This window comes from Myodes glareolus, chromosome 13 (assembly GCF_982192425.1).
Source record: "Myodes glareolus chromosome 13, mMyoGla1.1, whole genome shotgun sequence".
In the NCBI taxonomy this organism is placed as follows: Eukaryota; Metazoa; Chordata; class Mammalia; order Rodentia; family Cricetidae; genus Myodes; species Myodes glareolus.
Genome location: NC_142038.1, coordinates 53013789 through 53019816, shown reverse-complemented (window position 1 = coordinate 53019816; position 6028 = coordinate 53013789).

Genomic DNA, 6028 nt, shown 5'->3' with positions numbered 1-6028 from the left:
ATCCCAGGGCTGAGCTCCAGGTTCAGTGAGAGACCCTGCCTCAAAATAATATGGGGAGTGATAGAGGAAGACACTTGATGTCAACCACTGGCCACCTCACACACATGTGCATGAACACACATCACATACAAAACATGTCAAAACCAATGTGACATCACTTGCTATAATCTAACATCCTGAAGGTAGAGGCAGGAGGACCAGAAATTCAAAGCTGCTCTCAGCTATGTACATAGTCACTTCCGGGTCATCCTGGACTACATGAGAAATGGTTTCAAAACAAATCAGACCTTGTTCCCACCAGAGTTCTCAGAATGACCTGCACTTGAGCACCTAGAAGTCCACTTTCTTTGAGGAAACTAACTCGGAATGTGATGTGGGAGTCCCCTCTGTATTCTGTGATTACCATTAATGAATAAGGAAACTGCTTTGGACATGTAGCAGGGTAGAACTTAGCTACGCGGGGGGGGGGGGGGGGAAGCTAAACTGAATGCTGGGAGAAAGGAGGCAGAGTCAGGGAGAAGCCATGGAGCCGCAGCCCGAGGCAGATGTACTAAAATTTTGCTGATGGGCCACGGCCTCGTGGTGATGCACATTTATAGGAGATGTGCATAAGATGTAAGAGTAAGCCACTAAGAAGCTAGAGTTAAGGGCCAAGCAGTGATTTAAATAATATAGTTTCTTTGTCGGGACTGAGCAGCCGGGAACCAACAAACAGCCTCCAACAACAGGAAATGCACTTCAAAACACTTGGTGTAGTGGTGGCTGGAGCTGTTGTGGCGCCTGTCTGCCTGTCCGCCTGTCCTCTGGCACAGCATAACTGTTCTGCTGCCCTCTTGAACTCTTGGCTGCAGTGAGTACCAGCAGGAGGCCTCACTGAAAGCCCATCCTAAAGACATAGGGAGTTAGGGGGGTGCTCATGGGTCCCACCCCTCCCAGAGGATGTTGGCAGTGTCTGGGGTGGGGCAGTGGTGGTGGTAATGTTTCCTTCTGTAGTATAGTCAGTCATCAGTCACCCACGATCCTGTAAGGAACCTAGTGTGATGATTTGAATAAGAATGCTTTGCATAGACTCATATATTTGAATGTTTAGTCATCAGGAAGTGGCACTACTTGGACAGGATTAGAATATGTGGCCTTGGAGGAAGTGTATCACTGGGTGCTTCAAAGGCCCAAGGCAGGCCCAGTGTCTCTTCCTGCTGCCTACAGATCCAGACATAGAATTCTCAGCTACTTCTCCAGCACCATGTCTGCCTGTGTGCCTACATACTCCCTATCTAAGATGTCACAACAAAACCTCTAAACTATAAGCACGCCTCAATTAAATGCTTTCCCTTCTAAGAGATGCCTTGTTCATAGCCAGACGATGATTTAAATTAATTAAACTAAACTAAAGGGTTAAATTAAATTAAAGGGCGCAAGCCTCTAATCCCAGCACTTGGGAGGCAGAAGCAGGCAGATCTCTGTGACTTCGAAGCCAGCCTGGTCTATAGAGAGAGATCCAGGACAGGTTCCAAAGCTACAGAGAAACCCTGTCTCGAAAATCAAAAAAAAAAGCAACTTGCAATGTTCCCTCTCAGCAGCAGGACACTGGCTAAGACACTAAACTCATTAGCTCACCAAACAGACTTGAGTGAAATCATTACTGTGGACTGTTAAAGTCTTATCTGGGGTGAATAAATGTGTGCTCATCTCCCCAAGAAAGCTTCACATAACAATGTTTGCTGCCTGATATGGAACACAACAGAGCTAAGGGTGAGTCTGGGGGTGCATTGTCTCCACTGTCAGTGAAGAGCCGTGCAGCTGAGGTTCTCTGAAGGTGGGATGCTCGCAGGGTTAATCCCAATATTGTTATCTTTTCAGCATTAGCAGTGGCATTGCCCCTGCCACAGGAAAAGCATGCAGCTAAGCAACCCTGACGAAGGTCGAATGTTCCTGGGAAGAATCCCAGGACTGCAAAGGAAGGAAAAACACCTCCCTGATGAATGGGGCCCACCTGGTGAGCACAGAGATACCCCCAAATAGCCGATGTCTAAGGAATATATTACAGGGCTGGAAAGATGGCTCAGCAGTTATGAGGACTTGCCACCCTTGCAGAAGACCCAGGTTCCAATCCCAGCACCCACATGGCAGCTCACAACCTCCTCACTCCAATGCCATGGTATGCAACAGGTATGACCTCTGTGGGCATCAAGCACACATATGGTGCGTAGACACACATGCAGGCACTCACGCGAATTTTTAAAGAAAACATATATATCTTACAATCCTTGAAAGTAGTGTATGTGGGACAGGATTCTTAAGCAGGCTAAGATGTCAGTCAGTGCTGTGGCCTGTGCTCTGGGCAATAAGACATGCAACTGAGGCTGAGGTATTCCTAGGAAAAAAATTACCAGTACACAGGAGGAACTGCAGAGACTTACGTGCAGACAGTAGTGTCCACACTGGCCTCTGAGTTGGCCAGAAAAGCAAAAAAAAAAAAAAAAAAAAAAAAAAACCGAGATGTAGACATTGACTGGCTGTGCCTCACAGTTGGGTGCACATGGGAAAAGTACAAACTAGGTCTGTGTCAGGGGTCCCTTCCTGGAGCCCAAAACTCAGAATCAGGAAGCAAAGAGGGAGCAGAGGGACAGGAGACAGCCCAGGTCTGACCGTACACACAGATGGACAATAGAGGGACAGGAGACAGCATGTCCCACATACTTATACATGCATGTGCACACACACACACAGAAAATAATAAAAACATTCTTTTCAGTTTTTCTGCTGGGGGTGTAGCTCAGTTGGTAGAATGCTGGGCTGGTGTGCATTAGGGCTGGGCTCAGTCCCCAGTACCACATACAGTAGACTGGAGGCGCTCAGTCCCCGGTACCACATACAGCAGACTGGAGGCGCTCAGTCCCCGGTACCACATACAGCAGACTGGAGGCGCTCAGTCCCCGGTACCACATACAGCAGACTGGAGGCGCTCAGTCCCCGGTACCACATACAGCAGACTGGAGGCGCTCAGTCCCCGGTACCACATACAGCAGACTGGAGGCGCTCAGTCCCCGGTACCACATACAGCAGACTGGAGGCGCTCAGTCCCCGGTACCACATACAGCAGACTGGAGGCGCTCAGTCCCCGGTACCACATACAGCAGACTGGAGGCGCTCAGGCTATAACCCTAGTCCTCTAGAAGGGGGGGGGGGGGAGTCAGTTCAAGGTCACCTTCAGCCTCAGCTTGTTTCTGGCCCATGTAGGCTACCTGAGTCCTTGTACCCAAACAGTAAGTCTTTTCCAAACCAGCCAGTTTGAAGGCAAACTCTTCTTTCTCTCATAGTGTACTTCATGCTGTACCATGGATTGTTCCTTCCTCTGTGTGTACGGTCAGACCTGGGCTGTCTCCTGTCCCTCTGCTCCCTCTTTGCTTCCTGATTCTGAGTTTTGGGCTCCAGGAAGGGACCCCTGACACAGACCTGGTTTGTACTTTTCCCATGTGCACCCACTTCCACATGTATATGGAAGTCAAAGAATGACTTGCAAGAACCAACTTTCTCCTTCCACTGTGTGGGTCCTGGAGACCAAACTCAGGTTGTCAGGGTTGACAGCAAGTACCCCTACCCAGTGAGCTATCCTGCCAGCTCCAGGAAAGACTTTTCAGTGTTTCGTATTTTATTTACTTGTATGAATGTGGGAACATGTGCCATGGCACACACATGACAAAAGTCAGAGGTCGGGTCTCTGCTTCCACCATGTGGGTCCCCAGGGATCAAACTGAGGTCATCATTACTGACGGCGAGTGCCTTTACCCACTGAGCCATCTTACCAGCCTAAGACAGAAGTAGAAAAGAAAGTCTGTCACAGCATGGCTGTCAAGACAGGGCATGGGTGCGGATGGGACCAGTTTGGTGAGCACTATGGGAACAGAGACCCTGAATGCCATAACTACCCATCATGTTGTCATGTTGCTGCAACAGAGGAAAGAAGGGAAGTGGGAGAGAGGGGAGGCGGGTTTATTCCGGCCCACAGTTCAAGGCTACATCCATCCTGGGAGGGAAGACCGGGAGCAGAAGGTCAAGGCATCTTATCGCATCACACACCACACTCGCGAAGTGTTGGCCACTGCGCTCAGCTTCCGGTCTTCCTTTTATTTAGCTCAGAGCACCGGCCCATGTGATAGCACTACCACAGTTAAAGTGAATCATCCCACCCTAGTTAACCTAGTCTAAGTAATCCGTCATGGGCATGCCCAAAGGCCGGTCTCCTTGGTGAGTCTAGATCCTCCCAAGATCACAATATTCGACAAAGACTGCATAGTCTGAGGTGGCAGGAGGAAAACCAGCGCTGGATGGATTGCCTTCCTGTGAGCCGTTAGACAGTTGGCTGGCACCAGCTGAGGACCCATCAGTACAGGGACTGGAGGACAGTGGAGAAAGGACCGTCACTACTGAAAGAAGGGGCATGTGAGAGGACACATTTGGTGCCCAGTTCACTGGGCTGGGGTTGGACTGTCTTTACAGGAGAGCTAGAAAGTTTGATGGGCTCCAGCAGTTCAGAGCACTGGCTGCTCGCCCAGCACCCACGGGGCAGCTCACAACCATCTTAACTCTGGGTCCTAGGGATCCATTGCCCTCTTATGACTGCCTCAGTCACTAGGCACACATAGCGCACAGGCATGCACACATGCAGGCAAAGCACCCCACACATAACACATAAATAAAAATGTTTGATTCAACAGAAACTGGGGACTGGTAAGAGGCCTTAAAGGCTTTTCTGAGGCCACAGTGCACCATGATCTATCTTTATTCATTTATTTATTTATCTATTAAAATTTTATTTTGGTTTTTTGAGACTGGGTTTCTCTGTAACTTTGGAGCCTGTCCTGGAACTAGACCAGGCTGGTCCTGAACTCACAGAGATCTGCCTGCCTCTGCCTCCTCAGTGCTGGGATTAAAGGCGTGCGCCACCACTGCCCGACTACACAATGATCTTAAGTAAGAGCTGTGCAAATTCATCTTGCACAAGGAAGTCTACTGGGGAGGAAGCTGCTCACCCAGCCCAGGGCTGTCCCAGAGCAGGCTACACTCAGGCTAAAGACCATCAGACCAAACAAAGTCACTCTCTCCCTGGCCTTAGTCACACAATGCCAGTCAGCCCTGGGTCCCCTGAGCCTGGTGGTGGTGGGGAGATGCTGGCAGCCCTGTGACCACATGCCAGGATGAAGAGACAGGATGGTTCCTGGACAAAGACCCATACCGTTCTCCACACTGGTGAAGGGGGAGGGCTGAGGAAGTGCCCTTCACCCATACGGTTCTCCACACTGACACTCGAAGAGACAGTTAATTCAGCCGAGAAATCTTCTCATGCTCTGTTGGACCTGGCTAACATTTACTCTCTTGGCTGCTCTGTCCTGAGGTTAGCTGGAGCTTGCTTGAAATGGTGGGTGATGGGCCTTCAGTGACCCTGCATGTGGCCACACCCGGTGTCCTTTGCACATGCGGCATTAACTCTCCTCTGCAGAAAAAGAGGATTTCATTTTGTTTCCTCTCTTCCGCCACCCCCGTCATACATACATATGCCCGACATCCTGTCCTGCCAGTACACCTCCTAATCAATCACTACCCATAGGTGTTATCATTCAGCCCATCCGGAGCGAGTCCAGGGGCTTCTACAACCAAGTGTGGAGAAGGTTTGGGAACGTAACTAGGTGAAGTGCTCCAAATGCCCTTTGACTCCCCAGGCAACTCTTGCATGTTAAAGTTGAAGAAACTATGAAGTATCTTGTCATTGTTTTCTATTATTTTCTGAACTTAGTAGTTTCTAATTATAAAATACGTTTCATTATGTTAAGTGGAAACCTGCTGTTTTCTTTGAAACTCAATATTTGGTACTTTTATTTGCTTAGTTTTAAAAAATATGACACCAATTCACCTGTAAGTTATCAGTTGTCAAACTGTCCCCTCCGGGCCAGAGAGGACCAGGAGGAAAGCGCTTACTGCAGGTCTGACAGCGTGAGTTTGATTCCTGGAACCCACAGGCTGGAAGAGA